The following is a 21,031-nucleotide window of genomic DNA, read 5'->3' as shown; positions in this document are numbered from 1 at the left end:
TTTTCTTTGAACCTATCTATGTGACTTTACCGAAAGACCCAAATAATATTCGCACAATAAGTTACCACGACCATTCCGCATGTGCCATGGTGTTAAAAATAACAAAGTAGTTTTTTCTTATTTTTTGATATTTTCTTTGAACCTATCTACATGACTTTACCGAAAGGCCCAAAGAATATGAATTCCTGCAGTCACGAAAGCTTTAAGTCAGTATTTATTGTGCGAATTAACTGGTGGAGGCCCCATGGTGTAGAGAGAGTCTTGGCGTATGTAATCTCCGCCACTGGCAAGTGTGTGTTATCGCTTCTCGGCCTTTTGGCTAAGATCAAGTGTAGTATCTGTTCTTATCAGTTTAATATCTGATACGTACCACATTGTGGTACCTTATATTAAATTGATTTTTGGGACAGGGAGATGGAATAGGGGCTTGCTCCGTCCACTCCGCGCATCAACCCGGTATTGCAGTTTCTCCGGGAATGGTGCACCTCCCTGCTGGGGGAGGAATATCATCAAACAAAAGTAGACTATGTTGTGTTTGCAAACCCCATTTCCGCTGTTTGTCCGTAATTGGGTGCGTTCTCTCCTGTTTTGTTACCAGTCCCCTCCATCTTCTCATTTGTGCCCTGGATAGCTGTCAAATTTCAAAAATCTATCAAACTATTTTCACAGGTATCCAGTCGGTGTGGGTCAAGAAGTAATATGTCATATGCACATGCACTTATATACAAACAGTTTGTTTTATCCTGTACTGCTCTGTTTGTTACGTCTTCATAACGCAGTATTGCCCATAATTCCGTAATTTACCTATCTTAGTCTATCTTGCTTCATGTGCTATGTAGAAAGGCCTTAGGCTGAAATTTTACTATACCTTCCTTTAGGGACAGTGTTTATTAACGAACGATATTTTTTCGATAGTTTTTTTTCATTCATATGTATTGGTCGTACAATTTGTATTATTATATTAGCATTTTCAGATTAGAATTCTCTGAATCAATTACACTTGCACCTAAGAACTTCCTCGTTTGTTGGCAGAAACAAACTCGGTTTAATTATTTCTGGGTGTGCCAAAGCCTTTTGCAGAAATTGAGATTTTGTCCCGGTTTCAAACATGAATGGCCGTGTGCTTGACTGATGCTTGTTTAATATTCCGTATCTCTTAACACCATGGCACATGCGGAATGGTCGTGATTACTTCTGCGCATATTCTTTGGTAAAGTCACGTAAAGTATTTTTTTGTAATTTTTGTTATTTTCTTTGAACCTATCTATGTGACTTTACCGAAAGACCCAAATAATATTCGCACAATAAGTTACCACGACCATTCCGCATGTGCCATGGTGTTAAAAATAACAAAGTAGTTTTTTCTTATTTTTTGATATTTTCTTTGAACCTATCTAAATGACTTTACCGAAATGCCCAAAGAATATGAATTCCTGCAGTCACGAAAGCTTTAAGTCGGTATTTATTGTGCGAAGTAACGGGTGGAGGCCCCATGGTGTAGAGAGATTTTGGCGTATGTAATCTCCACCACTGGCAAGGGTGTGTTATCGCTTCTCGGCCTTTTGGCTAAGATCAAGTGTAGTATCTGTTCTTATCAGTTTAATATCTGATACGTACCACATTGTGGTACCTTATATTAAATTGATTTTTGGGACAGGGAGATGGAATAGGGGCTTGCTCCGTCCACTCCGCGCATCAACCCGGTATTGCAGTTTCTCCGGGAATGGTGCACCTCCCTGCTGGGGGAGGAATATCATCAAACAAAAGTAGACTATGTTGTGTTTGCAAACCCCATTTCCGCTGTTTGTCCGTAATTGGGTGCGTTCTCTCCTGTTTTGTTACCAGTCCCCTCCATCTTCTCATTTGTGCCCTGGATAGCTGTCAAATTTCAAAAATCTATCAAACTATTTTCACAGGTATCCAGTCGGTGTGGGTCAAGAAGTAATATGTCATATGCACATGCACTTATATACAAACAGTTTGTTTTATCCTGTACTGCTCTGTTTGTTACGTCTTCATAACGCAGTATTGCCCATAATTCCGTAATTTACCTATCTTAGTCTATCTTGCTTCATGTGCTATGTAGACAGGCCTTAGGCTGAAATTTTACTATACCTTCCTTTAGGGACAGTGTTTATTAACGAACGATATTTTTTCGATAGTTTTTTTTCATTCATATGTATTGGTCGTACAATTTGTATTATTATATTAGCATTTTCAGATTATAATTCTCTGAATCAATTACACTTGCACCTAAGAACTTCCTCGTTTGTTGGCAGAAACAAACTCGGTTTAATTATTTCTGGGTGTGCCAAAGCCTTTTGCAGAAATTGAGATTTTGTCCCGGTTTCAAACATGAATGGCCGTGTGCTTGACTGATGCTTGTTTAATATTCCGTATCTCTTAACACCATGGCACATGCGGAATGGTCGTGATTACTTCTGCGCATATTCTTTGGTAAAGTCACGTAAAGTATTTTTTTGTAATTTTTGTTATTTTCTTTGAACCTATCTATGTGACTTTACCGAAAGACCCAAATAATATTCGCACAATAAGTTACCACGACCATTCCGCATGTGCCATGGTGTTAAAAATAACAAAGTAGTTTTTTCTTATTTTTTGATATTTTCTTTGAACCTATCTAAATGACTTTACCGAAATGCCCAAAGAATATGAATTCCTGCAGTCACGAAAGCTTTAAGTCGGTATTTATTGTGCGAAGTAACGGGTGGAGGCCCCATGGTGTAGAGAGATTTTGGCGTATGTAATCTCCACCACTGGCAAGTGTGTGTTATCGCTTCTCGGCCTTTTGGCTAAGATCAAGTGTAGTATCTGTTCTTATCAGTTTAATATCTGATACGTACCACATTGTGGTACCTTATATTAAATAGATTTTTGGGACAGGGAGATGGAATAGGGGCTTGCTTCGTCCACTCCGCGCATCAACCCGGTATTGCAGTTTCTCCGGAAATGGTGCACCTCCCTGCTGGGGGAGGAATATCATCAAACAAAAGTAGACTATGTTGGGTTTGCAAACCCCATTTCCGCTGTTTGTCCGTAATTGGGTGCGTTCTCTCCTGTTTTGTTACCAGTCCCCTCGATCTTCTCATTTGTGCCCTGGATAGCTGTCAAATTTCAAAAATCTATAAAACTATTTTCACAGGTATCCAGTCGGCGTGGGTCAAGAAGTAATATGTCATATGCACATGCACTTATATACAAACAGTTTGTTTTATCCTGTACTGCTCTGTTTGTTACGTCTTCATAACGCAGTATTGCCCATAATTCCGTAATTTACCTATCTTAGTCTATCTTGCTTCATGTGCTATGTAGAAAGGCCTTAGGCTGAAATTTTACTATACCTTCCTTTAGGGACAGTGTTTATTAACGAACGATATTTTTTCGATAGTTTTTTTTCATTCATATGTATTGGTCGTACAATTTGTATTATTATATTAGCATTTTCAGATTCTAATTCTCTTAATCAATTACAATTGCACCTAAGAACTTCCTCGTTTGTTGGCAGAAACAAACTCGGTTTAATTTTTTCTGGGTGTGCCAAAGCCTTTTGCAGAAATTGAGATTTTGTCCCGGTTTCAAATATGAATGGCCGTGTGCGTGACTGATGCTTGTTTAATATTCCGTATCTCTTAACGCCATGGCACATGCGGAATGGTCGTGATAACTTCTGCGCATATTCTTTGGTAAAGTCACGTAAAGTATTTTTTTTGTAATTTTTGTTATTTTCTTTGAACCTATCAATGTGACTTTACCGAAAGACCCAAATAATATTCGCACAATAAGTTACCACGACCATTCCGCATGTGCCATGGTGTTAAAAATAACAAAGTAGTTTTTTCTTATTTTTTGATATTTTCTTTCAACCTATCTACATGACTTTACCGAAAGGCCCAAAGAATATGAATTCCTGCAGTCACGAAAGCTTTAAGTCAGTATTTATTGTGCGTAGTAACGGGTGGAGGCCCCATGGTGTAGAGAGAGTCTTGGCGTATGTAATCTCCACCACTGGCAAGTGTGTGTTATCGCTTCTCGGCCTTTTGGCTAAGATCAAGTGTAGTATCTGTTCTTATCAGTTTAATATCTGATACGTACCACATTGTGGTACCTTATATTAAATTGATTTTTGGGACAGGGAGATGGAATAGGGGCTTGCTCCGTCCACTCTGCGCATCAACCCGGTATTGCAGTTTCTCCGGGAATGGTGCACCTCCCTGCTGGGGGAGGAATATCATCAAACAAAAGTAGACTATGTTGGGTTTGCAAACCCCATTTCCGCTGTTTGTCCGTAATTGGGTGCGTTCTCTCCTGTTTTGTTACCAGTCCCCTCCATCTTCTCATTTGTGCCCTGGATAGCTGTCAAATTTCAAAAATCTATCAAACTATTTTCACAGGTATCCAGTCGGTGTGGGTCAAGAAGTAATATGTCATATGCACATGCACTTATATACAAACAGTTTGTTTTATCCTGTACTGCTCTGTTTGTTACGTCTTCATAACGCAGTATTGCCCATAATTCCGTAATTTACCTATCTTAGTCTATCTTGCTTCATGTGCTATGTAGAAAGGCCTTAGGCTGAAATTTTACTATACCTTCCTTTAGGGACAGTGTTTATTAACGAACGATATTTTTTCGATAGTTTTTTTTCATTCATATGTATTGGTCGTACAATTTGTATTATTATATTAGCATTTTCAGATTCTAATTCTCTTAATCAATTACAATTGCACCTAAGAACTTCCTCGTTTGTTGGCAGAAACAAACTCGGTTTAATTTTTTCTGGGTGTGCCAAAGCCTTTTGCAGAAATTGAGATTTTGTCCCGGTTTCAAATATGAATGGCCGTGTGCGTGACTGATGCTTGTTTAATATTCCGTATCTCTTAACGCCATGGCACATGCGGAATGGTCGTGATAACTTCTGCGCATATTCTTTGGTAAAGTCACGTAAAGTATTTTTTTTGTAATTTTTGTTATTTTCTTTGAACCTATCAATGTGACTTTACCGAAAGACCCAAATAATATTCGCACAATAAGTTACCACGACCATTCCGCATGTGCCATGGTGTTAAAAATAACAAAGTAGTTTTTTCTTATTTTTTGATATTTTCTTTCAACCTATCTACATGACTTTACCGAAAGGCCCAAAGAATATGAATTCCTGCAGTCACGAAAGCTTTAAGTCAGTATTTATTGTGCGTAGTAACGGGTGGAGGCCCCATGGTGTAGAGAGAGTCTTGGCGTATGTAATCTCCACCACTGGCAAGTGTGTGTTATCGCTTCTCGGCCTTTTGGCTAAGATCAAGTGTAGTATCTGTTCTTATCAGTTTAATATCTGATACGTACCACATTGTGGTACCTTATATTAAATTGATTTTTGGGACAGGGAGATGGAATAGGGGCTTGCTCCGTCCACTCTGCGCATCAACCCGGTATTGCAGTTTCTCCGGGAATGGTGCACCTCCCTGCTGGGGGAGGAATATCATCAAACAAAAGTAGACTATGTTGGGTTTGCAAACCCCATTTCCGCTGTTTGTCCGTAATTGGGTGCGTTCTCTCCTGTTTTGTTACCAGTCCCCTCCATCTTCTCATTTGTGCCCTGGATAGCTGTCAAATTTCAAAAATCTATCAAACTATTTTCACAGGTATCCAGTCGGTGTGGGTCAAGAAGTAATATGTCATATGCACATGCACTTATATACAAACAGTTTGTTTTATCCTGTACTGCTCTGTTTGTTACGTCTTCATAACGCAGTATTGCCCATAATTCCGTAATTTACCTATCTTAGTCTATCTTGCTTCATGTGCTATGTAGAAAGGCCTTAGGCTGAAATTTTACTATACCTTCTTTTAGGGACAGTGTTTATTAACGAACGATATTTTTTCGATAGTTTTTTTTCATTCATATGTATTGGTCGTACAATTTGTATTATTATATTAGCATTTTCAGATTCTAATTCTCTTAATCAATTACAATTGCACCTAAGAACTTCCTCGTTTGTTGGCAGAAACAAACTCGGTTTAATTTTTTCTGGGTGTGCCAAAGCCTTTTGCAGAAATTGAGATTTTGTCCCGGTTTCAAATATGAATGGCCGTGTGCGTGACTGATGCTTGTTTAATATTCCGTATCTCTTAACGCCATGGCACATGCGGAATGGTCGTGATAACTTCTGCGCATATTCTTTGGTAAAGTCACGTAAAGTATTCTTTTTTGTAATTTTTGTTATTTTCTTTGAACCTATCTATGTGACTTTACCGAAAGACCCAAATAATATTCGCACAATAAGTTACCACGACCATTCCGCATGTGCCATGGTGTTAAAAATAACAAAGTAGTTTTTTCTTATTTTTTGATATTTTCTTTGAACCTATCTACATGACTTTACCGAAAGGCCCAAAGAATATGAATTCCTGCAGTCACGAAAGCTTTAAGTCAGTATTTATTGTGCGTAGTAACGGGTGGAGGCCCCATGGTGTAGAGAGAGTCTTGGCGTATGTAATCTCCACCACTGGCAAGTGTGTGTGATCGCTTCTCGGCCTTTTGGCTAAGATCAAGTGTAGTATCTGTTCTTATCAGTTTAATATCTGATACGTGTACCACATTGTGGTACCTTATATTAAATTGATTTTTGGGACAGGGAGATGGAATAGGGGCTTGCTCCGTCCACTCTGCGCATCAACCCGGTATTGCAGTTTCTCCGGGAATGGTGCACCTCCCTGCTGGGGGAGGAATATCATCAAACAAAAGTAGACTATGTTGGGTTTGCAAACCCCATTTCCGCTGTTTGTCCGTAATTGGGTGCGTTCTCTCCTGTTTTGTTACCAGTCCCCTCCATCTTCTCATTTGTGCCCTGGATAGCTGTCAAATTTCAAAAATCTATCAAACTATTTTCACAGGTATCCAGTCGGTGTGGGTCAAGAAGTAATATGTCATATGCACATGCACTTATATACAAACAGTTTGTTTTATCCTGTACTGCTCTGTTTGTTACGTCTTCATAACGCAGTATTGCCCATAATTCCGTAATTTACCTATCTTAGTCTATCTTGCTTCATGTGCTATGTAGAAAGGCCTTAGGCTGAAATTTTACTATACCTTCTTTTAGGGACAGTGTTTATTAACGAACGATATTTTTTCGATAGTTTTTTTTCATTCATATGTATTGGTCGTACAATTTGTATTATTATATTAGCATTTTCAGATTCTAATTCTCTTAATCAATTACAATTGCACCTAAGAACTTCCTCGTTTGTTGGCAGAAACAAACTCGGTTTAATTTTTTCTGGGTGTGCCAAAGCCTTTTGCAGAAATTGAGATTTTGTCCCGGTTTCAAATATGAATGGCCGTGTGCGTGACTGATGCTTGTTTAATATTCCGTATCTCTTAACGCCATGGCACATGCGGAATGGTCGTGATAACTTCTGCGCATATTCTTTGGTAAAGTCACGTAAAGTATTTTTCTGTAATTTTTGTTATTTTCTTTGAACCTATCTATGTGACTTTACCGAAAGACCCAAATAATATTCGCACAATAAGTTACCACGACCATTCCGCATGTGCCATGGTGTTAAAAATAACAAAGTAGTTTTTTCTTATTTTTTGATATTTTCTTTGAACCTATCTACATGACTTTACCGAAAGGCCCAAAGAATATGAATTCCTGCAGTCACGAAAGCTTTAAGTCAGTATTTATTGTGCGTAGTAACGGGTGGAGGCCCCATGGTGTAGAGAGAGTCTTGGCGTATGTAATCTCCACCACTGGCAAGTGTGTGTGATCGCTTCTCGGCCTTTTGGCTAAGATCAAGTGTAGTATCTGTTCTTATCAGTTTAATATCTGATACGTGTACCACATTGTGGTACCTTATATTAAATTGATTTTTGGGACAGGGAGATGGAATAGGGGCTTGCTCCGTCCACTCTGCGCATCAACCCGGTATTGCAGTTTCTCCGGGAATGGTGCACCTCCCTGCTGGGGGAGGAATATCATCAAACAAAAGTAGACTATGTTGGGTTTGCAAACCCCATTTCCGCTGTTTGTCCGTAATTGGGTGCGTTCTCTCCTGTTTTGTTACCAGTCCCCTCCATCTTCTCATTTGTGCCCTGGATAGCTGTCAAATTTCAAAAATCTATCAAACTATTTTCACAGGTATCCAGTCGGTGTGGGTCAAGAAGTAATATGTCATATGCACATGCACTTATATACAAACAGTTTGTTTTATCCTGTACTGCTCTGTTTGTTACGTCTTCATAACGCAGTATTGCCCATAATTCCGTAATTTACCTATCTTAGTCTATCTTGCTTCATGTGCTATGTAGAAAGGCCTTAGGCTGAAATTTTACTATACCTTCTTTTAGGGACAGTGTTTATTAACGAACGATATTTTTTCGATAGTTTTTTTTCATTCATATGTATTGGTCGTACAATTTGTATTATTATATTAGCATTTTCAGATTCTAATTCTCTTAATCAATTACAATTGCACCTAAGAACTTCCTCGTTTGTTGGCAGAAACAAACTCGGTTTAATTTTTTCTGGGTGTGCCAAAGCCTTTTGCAGAAATTGAGATTTTGTCCCGGTTTCAAATATGAATGGCCGTGTGCGTGACTGATGCTTGTTTAATATTCCGTATCTCTTAACGCCATGGCACATGCGGAATGGTCGTGATAACTTCTGCGCATATTCTTTGGTAAAGTCACGTAAAGTATTTTTCTGTAATTTTTGTTATTTTCTTTGAACCTATCTATGTGACTTTACCGAAAGACCCAAATAATATTCGCACAATAAGTTACCACGACCATTCCGCATGTGCCATGGTGTTAAAAATAACAAAGTAGTTTTTTCTTATTTTTTGATATTTTCTTTGAACCTATCTACATGACTTTACCGAAAGGCCCAAAGAATATGAATTCCTGCAGTCACGAAAGCTTTAAGTCAGTATTTATTGTGCGAATTAACTGGTGGAGGCCCCATGGTGTAGAGAGAGTCTTGGCGTATGTAATCTCCGCCACTGGCAAGTGTGTGTTATCGCTTCTCGGCCTTTTGGCTAAGATCAAGTGTAGTATCTGTTCTTATCAGTTTAATATCTGATACGTACCACATTGTGGTACCTTATATTAAATAGATTTTTGGGACAGGGAGATGGAATAGGGGCTTGCTCCGTCCACTCCGCGCATCAACCCGGTATTGCAGTTTCGCCGGGAATGGTGCACCTCCCTGCTGGGGGAGGAATATCATCAAACAAAAGTAGACTATGTTGGGTTTGCAAACCCCATTTTTCCGCTGTTTGTCCGTAATTGGGTGCGTTCTCTCCTGTTTTGTTACCAGTCCCCTCCATCTTCTCATGTGTGCCCTGGATAGCTGTCAAATTTCAAAAATCTATCAAACTATTTTCACAGCTATCCAGTCGTGTGGGTCAAGAAGTAATATGTCATATGCACATGCACTTATATACAAACAGTTTGTTTTATCCTATACTGCTCTGTTTGTTACGTCTTCATAACGCAGTATTGCCCATAATTCCGTAATTTACCTATCTTAGTCTATCTTGCTTCATGTGCTAAGTAGAAAGGACTTAGGCTGAAATTTTACTATACCTTCCTTTAGGGACAGTGTTTATTAACGCACGATATTTTTTCGATAGTTTTTTTTCATTCATATGTATTGGTCGTACAATTTGTATTATTAAATTAGCATTTTCAGATTCTAATTCTCTGAATCAATTACAATTGCACCTAAGAACTTCCTCGTTTGTTGGCAGAAACAAACTCGGTTTAATTATTTCTGGGTGTGCCAAAGCCTTTTGCAGAAATTGAGATTTTGTCCCGGTTTCAAATATGAATGGCCATGTGCTTGACTGATGCTTGTTTAATATTCCGTATCTCTTAACGCCATGGCACATGCGGAATGGTCGTGATAACTTCTGCGCATATTCTTTGGTAAAGTCACGTAAAGTATTTTTTTGTAATTTTTGTTATTTTCTTTGAACCTATCTACATGACTTTACCGAAAGGCCCAAAGAATATGAATTCCTGCAGTCACGAAAGCTTTAAGTCAGTATTTATTGTGCGTAGTAGTTGGTGGAGGCCCCATGGTGTAGAGAGAGTCTTGGTGTATGTAATCTCCACCACTGGCAAGTGTGTGTTATCGCTTCTCGGCCTTTTGGCTAAGATCAAGTGTAGTATCTGTTCTTATCAGTTTAATATCTGATACGTACCACATTGTGGTACCTTATATTAAATAGATTTTTGGGACAGGGAGATGGAATAGGGGCTTGCTCCGTCCACTCCGCGCATCAACCCGGTATTGCAGTTTCTCCGGGAATGGTGCACCTCCCTGCTGGGGGAGTAATATCATCAAACAAAAGTAGACTATGTTGGGTTTGCAAACCCCATTTCCGCTGTTTGTCCGTAATTGGGTGCGTTCTCTCCTGTTTTGTTACCAGTCCCCTCCATCTTCTCATTTGTGCCCTGGATAGCTGTCAAATTTCAAAAATCTATCAAACTATTTTCACAGCTATCCAGTCGTGTGGGTCAAGAAGTAATATGTCATATGCACATGCACTTATATACAAACAGTTTGTTTCATCCTGTACTTCTCTGTTTGTTACGTCTTCATAACGCAGTATTGCCCATAATTCCGTAATTTACCTATCTTAGTCTATCTTGCTTCATGTGCTATGTAGAAAGGACTTAGGCTGAAATTTTACTATACCTTCCTTTAGGGACAGTGTTTATTAACGAACGATATTTTTTCGATAGTTTTTTTTTCATTCATATGTATTGGTCGTACAATTTGTATTATTAAATTAGCATTTTCAGATTCTAATTCTCTGAATCAATTACAATTGCACCTAAGAACTTCCTCGTTTGTTGGCAGAAACAAACTCGGTTTAATTATTTCTGGGTGTGCCAAAGCCTTTTGCAGAAATTGAGATTTTGTCCCGGTTTCAAACATGAATGGCCGTGTGCGTGACTGATGCTTGTTTAATATTCCGTATCTCTTAACGCCATGGCACATGCGGAATGGTCGTGATAACTTCTGCGCATATTCTTTGGTAAAGTCACGTAAAGTATTTTTTTGTAATTTTTGTTATTTTCTTTGAACCTATCTACGTGACTTTACCGAAAGACCCAAATAATGTTCGCACAATAAGTTACCACGACCATTCCGAATGTGCCATGGTGTTAAAAATAACAAAGTAGTTTTTTCTTATTTTTTGATATTTTCTTTGAACCTATCTACATGACTTTACCGAAAGGCCCAAAGAATATGAATTCCTGCAGTCACGAAAGCTTTAAGTCAGTATTTATTGTGCGTAGTAACGGGTGGAGGCCCCATGGTGTAGAGAGAGTCTTGGCGTATGTAATCTCCACCACTGGCAAGTGTGTGTTATCGCTTCTCGGCCTTTTGGCTAAGATCAAGTGTAGTATCTGTTCTTATCAGTTTAATATCTGATACGTACCACATTGTGGTACCTTATATTAAATTGATTTTTGGGACAGGGAGATGGAATAGGGGCTTGCTCCGTCCACTCCGCGCATCAACCCGGTATTGCAGTTTCTCCGGGAATGGTGCACCTCCCTGCTGGGGGAGGGATATCATCAAACAAAAGTAGACTATGTTGGGTTTGCAAACCCCATTTCCGCTGTTTGTCCGTAATTGGGTGCGTTCTCTCCTGTTTTGTTACCAGTCCCCTCCATCTTCTCATTTGTGCCCTGGATGGCTGTCAAATTTCAAAAATCTATCAAACTATTTTCACAGTTATCCAGTCGGTGTGGGTCAAGAAGTAATGCCATATGCACATGCATTTATATACAAACAGTTTATTTTATCCTGTACTGCTCTGTTTGTTACGTCTTCATAACGCAGTATTGCCCATAATTCCGTAATTTACCTATCTTAGTCTATCTTGCTTCATGTGCTATGTAGAAAGGACTTAGGCTGAAATTTTACTATACCTTCCTTTAGGGACAGTGTTTATTAACGAACGATATTTTTTCGATAGTTTTTTTTTCATTCATATGTATTGGTCGTACAATTTGTATTATTAAATTAGCATTTTCAGATTCTAATTCTCTGAATCAATTACAATTGCACCTAAGAACTTCCTCGTTTGTTGGCAGAAACAAACTCGGTTTAATTATTTCTGGGTGTGCCAAAGCCTTTTGCAGAAATTGAGATTTTGTCCCGGTTTCAAACATGAATGGCCGTGTGCGTGACTGATGCTTGTTTAATATTCCGTATCTCTTAACGCCATGGCACATGCGGAATGGTCGTGATAACTTCCGCGCATATTCTTTGGTAAAGTCACGTAAAGTATTTTTTTGTAATTTTTGTTATTTTCTTTGAACCTATCTACGTGACTTTACCGAAAGACCCAAATAATGTTCGCACAATAAGTTACCACGACCATTCCGAATGTGCCATGGTGTTAAAAATAACAAAGTAGTTTTTTCTTATTTTTTGATATTTTCTTTGAACCTATCTACATGACTTTACCGAAAGGCCCAAAGAATATGAATTCCTGCAGTCACGAAAGCTTTAAGTCAGTATTTATTGTGCGTAGTAACGGGTGGAGGCCCCATGGTGTAGAGAGAGTCTTGGCGTATGTAATCTCCACCACTGGCAAGTGTGTGTTATCGCTTCTCGGCCTTTTGGCTAAGATCAAGTGTAGTATCTGTTCTTATCAGTTTAATATCTGATACGTACCACATTGTGGTACCTTATATTAAATTGATTTTTGGGACAGGGAGATGGAATCGGGGCTTGCTCCGTCCACTCCGCGCATCAACCCGGTATTGCAGTTTCTCCGGGAATGGTGCACCTCCCTGCTGGGGGAGGGATATCATCAAACAAAAGTAGACTATGTTGGGTTTGCAAACCCCATTTCCGCTGTTTGTCCGTAATTGGGTGCGTTCTCTCCTGTTTTGTTACCAGTCCCCTCCATCTTCTCATTTGTGCCCTGGATAGCTGTCAAATTTCAAAAATCTATCAAACTATTTTCACAGTTATCCAGTCGGTGTGGGTCAAGAAGTAATGCCATATGCACATGCATTTATATACAAACAGTTTATTTTATCCTGTACTGCTCTGTTTGTTACGTCTTCATAACGCAGTATTGCCCATAATTCCGTAATTTACCTATCTTAGTCTATCTTGCTTCATGTGCTATGTAGAAAGGACTTAGGCTGAAATTTTACTATACCTTCCTTTAGGGACAGTGTTTATTAACGCACGATATTTTGTCGATAGTTTTTTTTCATTCATATGTATTGGTCGTACAATTTGTATTATTAAATTAGCATTTTCAGATTCTAATTCTCTGAATCAATTACAATTGCACCTAAGAACTTCCTCGTTTGTTGGCAGAAACAAACTCGGTTTAATTATTTCTGGGTGTGCCAAAGCCTTTTGCAGAAATTGAGATTTTGTCCCGGTTTCAAATATGAATGGCCATGTGCTTGACTGATGCTTGTTTAATATTCCGTATCTCTTAACGCCATGGCACATGCGGAATGGTCGTGATAACTTCTGCGCATATTCTTTGGTAAAGTCACGTAAAGTATTTTTTTGTAATTTTTGTTATTTTCTTTGAACCTATCTATGTGACTTTACCGAAAGACCCAAATAATATTCGCACAATAAGTTACCACGACCATTCCGCATGTGCCATGGTGTTAAAAATAGCAAAGTAGTTTTTTGTAATTTTTTGATATTTTCTTTGAACCTATCTACATGACTTTACCGAAAGGCCCAAAGAATATGAATTCCTGCAGTCACGAAAGCTTTAAGTCAGTATTTATTGTGCGTAGTAACGGGTGGAGGCCCCATGGTGTAGAGAGAATTTTGGCGTATGTAATCTCCACCACTGGCAAGTGTGTGTTATCGCTTCTCGGCCTTTTGGCTAAGATCAAGTGTAGTATCTGTTCTTATCAGTTTAATATCTGATACGTACCACATTGTGGTACCTTATATTAAATAGATTTTTGGCACAGGGAGATGGAATAGGGGCTTGCTCCGTCCACTCCGCGCATCAACCCGGTATTGCAGTTTCTCCGGAAATGGTGCACCTCCCTGCTGGGGGAGGAATATCATCAAACAAAAGTAGACTATGTTGGGTTTGCAAACCCCATTTCCGCTGTTTGTCCGTAATTGGGTGCGTTCTCTCCTGTTTTGTTACCAGTCCCCTCCATCTTCTCATTTGTGCCCTGGATAGCTGTCAAATTTCAAAAATCTATCAAACTATTTTCACAGGTATCCAGTCGGTGTGGGTCAAGAAGTAATATGTCATATGCACATGCACTTATATACAAACAGTTTGTTTTATCCTGTACTGCTTTGTTTGTTACGTCTTCATAACGCAGTATTGCCCATAATTCCGTAATTTACCTATCTTAGTCTATCTTGCTTCATGTGCTATGTAGAAAGGCCTTAGGCTGAAATTTTTCTATACCTTCCTTTAGGGACAGTGTTTTTTAACGAACGATATTTTTTCGATAGTTTTTTTCATTCATATGTATTGGTCGTACAATTTGTATTATTAAATTAGCATTTTCAGATTCAAATTCTCTGAATCAATTACACTTGCACCTAAGAACTTCCTCGTTTGTTGGCAGAAACAAACTCGGTTTAATTATTTCTGGGTGTGCCAAAGCCTTTTGCAGAAATTTAGATTTTGTCCCGGTTTCAAATATGAATGGCAGTGTGCGTGACTGATGCTCGTTTAATATTACGTATCTCTTAACACGATGGCACATGCGGAATGGTCGTGATAACTTTTGCGCATATTCTTTGGTGAAGTCACGTAAAGTATTTTTTTGTAATTTTTGTTATTTTCTTTGATCCTATCTATGTGACTTTACCGAAAGACCCAAATAATATTCGCACAATAAGTTACCACGACCATTCCGCATGTGCCATGATGTTAAAAATAACAAAGTAGTTTTTGTTATTTTTTGATATTTCTTTGAACCTATCTACATGACTTTACCGAAAGGCCCAAAGAATATGAATTCCTGCAGTCACGAAAGCTTTAAGTCAGTATTTATTGTGCGTAGTAACGGGTGGAGGCCCCATGGTGTAGAGAGAGTATTGGCGTATGTAATCTCCACCACTGGCAAGTGTGTGTTATTGTGGTGCCACAGCGACGTGGCTGCTCTGCCGAGCCAGGGAGCCGCCCGGCTTCCCCCACCGCACTGCCCCCCATCACCCCCCCCCACATAAGCACACACCTGCACGCATTGCCCCCCCCCCATAGAGCTGGAAGGGAAGGTCACCTGATCGACCGGTTTTTATCCGAGAAACCCTTATCGGGAATAACTCTCACGGTTTCCGGCGATCAGGGAATTGGATGACCTCCCCCGTGCTACGTGGCACCGCGGCGCTTCGGCCAGCCTTAATATGGTGTGGTCGCGGCGTGGGGCATTCGGCCACCGCGGTTGAGGTGCATTTCCCCCCACACACGCGAGTATCGACGGGGCAGGCAGAGAAACCCTTATAAGTATTGTGATAGAGGAGCATCGTTAGAAAACACGCAGCGCATCTGAACGCATAATCAGGCACCCCCGCACAGGCAGCGGAGGGACGACGTAATTACGCTCGGGCACGCAGGCACCATTATTAGGGGAGTTAAAGAATAAGGCTATTAGTATGAATAACCTGGAGAGCGGGGGCACGCGGGCAGCCGTGCACAAATTCCCACGGCGCACCTTTGTAATGGACGCCGCCGCATGAACCTCGATGATGGGGGCCTGCGTGAGAAAGGGATTAATTAGGATTTACGAGCCCATTGTTCAGCGCAGCACCCCTTTGAGGTAGGGAGAATAAATAGGGGGGCGCAAGGGGGAAGGGGCGCGCTTCTCTCCAGGCCAGCGGACCAGCAGCAGCTGCAGCCAGCGACCTGGACGTCCGTGCGACGTATCGAGGTACCTCCACGGGCGCCAAACAGTGAGTGGGGAGGTGAGGTAGGATAATAGCCGATAAATAGGGAATAGGTACCGGTTTAGTGGAATAGGCCAGCCTCGTCGACTCACTGATTCAACATTAAGTTACCAGGTAATAAATCATTAATAGCGAAGCGTGGTCTCGCGTGATCTTGTCGTGCAGTGTGAGCGCGTGGGGAAGCGTGTGTACGCAGTGGTTCTGTAGTGCTGCGGCTCGCCTCGGGGGAGCGCTGCGCAGAGCGGTGCGCGTGTGGGTGCGCGTGTGTTCACTACGTATATGATACAGGTGTGCGATCACAACGTGAGTGCTCCGTGTTGAGTGAGTGCCGCGCAGAGCTGTGTGTGGGTGTGCGCGTACGTAAATTAACCATGCCGGCTACGCGGACCCGCGGTGGAGGGGAATCCTCGGGCGACGGCTCCCACACCACGGGTGGGGAACCTAGCAGCGGGGGGGCGATTGATGATGCTTGCCCGGCCGTTAACATTATCGAGGGAGGGATCTCGGGGGCTAGCGACCCCCACATATTGGTGTCAGAAGTGAGATGATCCCCCGCACCCCCAAGGGAAAGAGGCCCCCCAACCCAGATTAAAATCAAAGGCACATTTACGGGCAAAGGAATTCCAACATGGAAATCGTTTGCCCGCAGCATCAGGGGGGCTAAAAAAGTTAATGGGTGGTCAGATGAGGAGGCGTTGCAGCAGTTAGAGCTACATTTAGATGGGCGAGCAGCTGACTTTGTGGAAGCTTTGCCCGCAAGCGCACAAACTCAGTGGGAAAAATTAATGTGCGAACTCGAACGGCGCTTCGGCGCCTATGACGAGGAGGATGCGCAGACGGCCTTAGAGGCACGCCGTCGCCAGCCCGGCAAGGATCTACGAGATTATGCCGAGGATGTACGCATGTTGACCCAGCTCGCGTACCCAGAGTACGAGGCCAAAATAATTGAGGGCCTCGCCGCCGGTAAAATCCAGCGATATTTGGCACGCACCCCGTGGTGGCAGCCAAATGTAGACGGTGCACGCCTCTCCTTTAACACCCTCGTCGAGCGCTCGCGCAAATGCGAGAAACTCTCGGGTGAGCGCGCGCAGCCTCGAGGGAGGGGACGAGAGTGCGCCGTAGCGAGCCTACTCTCCGACGAGGAGGAAGAGCTCGCCATCGCAGTAAGGGGACGGGCAAGGGAGCCCCAGAGACCCAGCGAAACAACCCCGGGTTGGGTAGCCGGGTTACAGACCGGCATAGGAGATATGGACGGTAAGATAACCAACGTAGGTGAGAATATGACCAAGCTGCAATCCTCCGTTGAGACCATTCGATCCGAGATGGGGGAACTAGACTCCACGGTAGGAGGGCTAACTGGAAGGAAAGCCCGACTAGAAGCAGAGTATGAGCAGCAGCGCACTGGGGGAGGAGGGAGTGGGAAGAGAGCCCACTACGGAGCCGCCACCCCTCCCTGGGCGTGTTATGTGTGCGATCGGCGAGGGCATCTCAGGAGGGACTGTCCTCAGGTCGCCCGAGCTAGACAAGAGCTAAGGTCAAACACTAAGGCCCCCCTAGAGAGGGGACCACCGGGGGGTCAAATCGACGTAGCCCCGACACAAACAAGCTGTGAGAATAATGGCGAGCGAGTGATCTCCACACAGGTTCCAGCAACAACGCCCACAGAAACGGTGACTCCTGGCGACTGGCTACGGGAGCTGGTGGCGGGGATCACGGGGGCCACGTCGCTGGTGGAAGGGGAGGTAAACGGAGTGCGTACCCGAATCCTGCTGGACACGGGGGCGGTGGCCTCGCTCGTGAGCGCAGCGCACTGCAGCGCGATCGGGGTCGACGTGCGTCACCTGCAGGCCCCGGACCGCGCGCTGCACACGGCGAGCGGAGCCGGAATGGGGTTGCTGGGGAGAACCACCCTAGAGGTCCGCATAGGCAGCCAGGTGTGCACCCAGGAGTTCTACGTGTCGAGTGCGTTGTGTCACGAGTGTATCGCAGGTACCGACCTCTTAGAAACGGCTGGGACTCAACGTGCAACCCCGCCAGCGATGCGCCACCATGGAGAGCAACGGCGAGCGGATACCGTTCCTGGGACGAGAACCGACGTGCCCCCGCTTCGCACCTGTGGCCGCTATCCTGGCGACGGCAGTCACCATCGGCCCGCTCACCGAGATGCTGGTGCCGGTGGCAACATCCCCCACCGACCCCGCGCTCCGACCATCAGGGGAGGTAATGCTAACTCCTCACCCGGAGTTGGCAAAACGGTATGGGGTCGTGGGATCCGCCACGTTGGTAAACGCAGATGGGGACCGATTGTTTATGCGGATTTTTAACCCCCACAGTACCCCAGCGATACTGCGGCGGCACACCCCGATAGCCACCGTACACCCCCTGCACGCACGCCACTCTAACGACTCGGTGTTCGCACTCTGGGCTGAGGACCCCGGGCGTCCTGAGGGTGACCAGGACCTGGCCTGGCGAGTCGGCCCGACTCCCCGAGCCGAGGTCATTCCCCTGCTCGACGCGTTACATGTACCATGGGCGGATTTACCTAAGGGAGAGGCCGATCGGCTGCGCGAGTTACTGCGGGAGTATGCCGACGTATTCAGTGAACACGACTCGGACGTGGGTCGGACCGATCTTGTTAAGCACCAAATTGATACCGGTGCAGCCCGACCCATCAAACTCCCTGCGTACCGAGTGGGCGCACCCGAACGCGCCCAAATCAAAGAGGCAGTTGGGGACATGCTTCACGATAACATAATTCAGCCCTCGGCGAGCCCCTGGTCAGCCCCAGTGGTACTAGTAACGAAAAAGGATGGGTCAACCCGGTTCTGCGTCGATTACCGTAAACTAAATGCAGTCACGCTCGGCGATGCCTTCCCCATACCCCGCATCGACGACACCTTCGACAGTCTCGCAGGAGCGCGGTATTTTTCCACCCTCGATCTGGCGTCCGGTTACTTGCAAGTGGAGATGACGGAGGAGGATCGGCCAAAAACAGCATTCACCACCCCGATGGGCCTGTTTGAGTTTCGAGTGTTGCCGTTCGGACTCACTAACGCGCCCGCGACGTTCCAGCGGTTGATGGAGTTGGTGATGCGGGGCTTGCAGTGGGAACAGTGCCTGATTTACTTGGACGATGTGATAGTGTTCAGTAGATCTTTATCTGAGCATTGGTCCAGGCTTCGAGAGGTGTTCCAGCGACTGCGAGCGGCTCATCTCAAGCTCAAGCCGCGTAAGTGTTACATTGCGCAGCGCGAGGTGGGGTACCTCGGACACCGAGTCAGCGAGGCAGGGGTGAGCACCGATCCCGAGAAGGTGCGTGCCGTAGTGGATTGGCCGCGGCCGAGGAACCTGACGGAGATCAGGGCATTCTTAGGACTCGCCACTTATTACCGTCGATTTGTAAAGGGATTCAGTGAGATTGCACGCCCCCTCACCCAACTCACCTCCCCTAAGAACCCCTATCAGTGGTCAGAGGCCTGTCAGATGGCTTTCACCACACTCAAAGACCACCTCACCCACACCCCCACCTTGGCTTTTCCAGATTTCACCACCGATTTTATTTTGGACACTGACGCCTGCAGCAGTGGGCTGGGCGCGGTGCTGTCGCAAGTGCAGGGTGGGACGGAGCGGGTCATCGCGTACGCCAGTCGGACCCTGAGCGGGGCCGAGCTGAACTATTGCGTAACCCGTCAGGAACTGTATGCCGTGATTTTCGCGTGTAAACAGTTCCGACCGTACTTGTACGGCAGGAGATGTCGTGTGCGCACCGATCATTATGCACTGCAGTTCCTCCTTACATTCAAGGAACCGCGGGGGCAGATGGCTCGATGGCTGGCGCAGCTGCAGGAGTACAACCTGCAGATCGAGTACCGAGCGGGGCGGACACACGCGAACGCGGACGCCTTGTCAAGACGGCCCGCGGTGCGCGCTGAGACGAGGGAGGGAGACGCCTGCCCATGCTTCACGGGGGGACGCTGCCGCCAGGCAACAGAACCCAAGGAGCGCGCGGAAACTAAACTCCCCCCCCCCGAGAGAGAGTGCGGTGTGCGCCACAGGAACCCCTGCAGAAGGAGCCCGGGGACAGACGGATCATCCCACCCCAACCGGGCGGATCCAAGAGGATGTCGGCTGCGCCTTCCCGGGCTTGGACGACGAGCAGCTACGACAAACCCAGCAGCGGGATCCGGACCTGGCGGCGGTGGAGACGGCACTGCGAGAGAAGAAGGATGCACTACCAGGGCCCTGGAGCGGTTTGTATGCCCGGTTGTGTGTAGAAAACGGGGTGGTGAGGGAACTGGCCGACGCTGGGCAGCCGGGGTGCATCTGCGTTCCCGCCCATGTGCGACCCCAACTACTACGACTGGTACACGACCACCCGCTCGGGGGCCATGACGGGGAACGGCGCACCCGGGAGACTCTGCGTCGCCAGTATCTCTGGCCTAAATTGGCGCAAGATGTGGCCGCCTGGGTGCAGGGCTGCCGGGCCTGTCAGCAGTGTGGGCAAAAGCCGGCGAGGTACCAGGTACCCCTGAGGCCGTTCCGAGTCAGTCGGACGAATCAGTTGGTCGGAATCGACCTGCAGGGGCCCTTTCCACGATCCCACCGGGGCAACCGATATATTCTCGTAGCGGTGGAGTACTTCACCCGCTACCCCGTGGCGGTGGCTATCCCGGATAAAACAGCCCTCGTAGTGGCCCGGGCCTTCGTGGAAAACTATGTACTTAAGTGCGGGATCCCCGAACGAGTCATTACCGACCAGGGTAGTGAATTCGAGGCCGAACTATTCCAGGCGCTGTGCCGAGAGTTCGGGATCCAGAAGGACCGAACCACGGCGTATCACCCCCAGGCGAACGGGATGGTAGAGAGGATGAACCAGACTCTGGCCGGGAAGCTTAAACGCATGGCGGCCGCGAATCAACTGGACTGGGACGAACACCTCCCCTATGCCCTGTTCGCCTACACCACCGCCGTTCACACATCTACAGGACAGACCCCGTTCCTAATGATGTTTGGTCGCGAGTCTCGCCTGCCCGCAGATCTGCTGTTCGGTGTCCCTCCGCCGCAACAGGAGGAA

At 44.8% G+C, this 21,031-nt stretch overlaps 12 non-coding genes across 12 annotated transcripts; all 12 read left to right on the top strand.

The window, feature by feature from the left end:
* Positions 1–299: 299 nt before the first annotated feature.
* Positions 300–490, top strand: LOC144937441 (U2 spliceosomal RNA). The gene has a single exon (XR_013637734.1). It is a non-coding gene; the product is annotated as a U2 spliceosomal RNA (small nuclear RNA).
* A 1,056-nt stretch (positions 491–1,546) lies between these two features.
* Positions 1,547–1,737, top strand: LOC144937440 (U2 spliceosomal RNA). Its single transcript, XR_013637733.1, has one exon. It is a non-coding gene; the product is annotated as a U2 spliceosomal RNA (small nuclear RNA).
* Positions 1,738–2,793: 1,056 nt separating this feature from the next.
* Positions 2,794–2,984, top strand: LOC144937386 (U2 spliceosomal RNA). The gene has a single exon (XR_013637688.1). It is a non-coding gene; the product is annotated as a U2 spliceosomal RNA (small nuclear RNA).
* A 1,058-nt stretch (positions 2,985–4,042) lies between these two features.
* LOC144937310 (U2 spliceosomal RNA) lies at positions 4,043–4,233 on the top strand. The gene has a single exon (XR_013637617.1). It is a non-coding gene; the product is annotated as a U2 spliceosomal RNA (small nuclear RNA).
* A 1,058-nt stretch (positions 4,234–5,291) lies between these two features.
* On the top strand, positions 5,292–5,482 carry LOC144937309 (U2 spliceosomal RNA). The gene has a single exon (XR_013637616.1). It is a non-coding gene; the product is annotated as a U2 spliceosomal RNA (small nuclear RNA).
* A 1,059-nt stretch (positions 5,483–6,541) lies between these two features.
* Positions 6,542–6,734, top strand: LOC144937397 (U2 spliceosomal RNA). Its single transcript, XR_013637698.1, has one exon. It is a non-coding gene; the product is annotated as a U2 spliceosomal RNA (small nuclear RNA).
* A 1,057-nt stretch (positions 6,735–7,791) lies between these two features.
* On the top strand, positions 7,792–7,984 carry LOC144937395 (U2 spliceosomal RNA). The gene has a single exon (XR_013637697.1). It is a non-coding gene; the product is annotated as a U2 spliceosomal RNA (small nuclear RNA).
* Positions 7,985–9,041: 1,057 nt separating this feature from the next.
* Positions 9,042–9,232, top strand: LOC144937303 (U2 spliceosomal RNA). Its single transcript, XR_013637610.1, has one exon. It is a non-coding gene; the product is annotated as a U2 spliceosomal RNA (small nuclear RNA).
* A 928-nt stretch (positions 9,233–10,160) lies between these two features.
* Positions 10,161–10,351, top strand: LOC144937294 (U2 spliceosomal RNA). Its single transcript, XR_013637602.1, has one exon. It is a non-coding gene; the product is annotated as a U2 spliceosomal RNA (small nuclear RNA).
* Positions 10,352–11,408: 1,057 nt separating this feature from the next.
* On the top strand, positions 11,409–11,599 carry LOC144937439 (U2 spliceosomal RNA). The gene has a single exon (XR_013637732.1). It is a non-coding gene; the product is annotated as a U2 spliceosomal RNA (small nuclear RNA).
* A 1,056-nt stretch (positions 11,600–12,655) lies between these two features.
* On the top strand, positions 12,656–12,846 carry LOC144937455 (U2 spliceosomal RNA). The gene has a single exon (XR_013637747.1). It is a non-coding gene; the product is annotated as a U2 spliceosomal RNA (small nuclear RNA).
* A 1,055-nt stretch (positions 12,847–13,901) lies between these two features.
* Positions 13,902–14,092, top strand: LOC144937336 (U2 spliceosomal RNA). Its single transcript, XR_013637641.1, has one exon. It is a non-coding gene; the product is annotated as a U2 spliceosomal RNA (small nuclear RNA).
* Positions 14,093–21,031: the final 6,939 nt, after the last annotated feature.

Source organism: Lampetra fluviatilis, chromosome 18, assembly GCF_964198595.1.
Source record: "Lampetra fluviatilis chromosome 18, kcLamFluv1.1, whole genome shotgun sequence".
Lineage (NCBI taxonomy): Eukaryota > Metazoa > Chordata > Hyperoartia > Petromyzontiformes > Petromyzontidae > Lampetra > Lampetra fluviatilis.
Note: the sequence above shows the minus strand (reverse complement) of the source record. Positions and strands in the feature narration are given on the sequence as shown.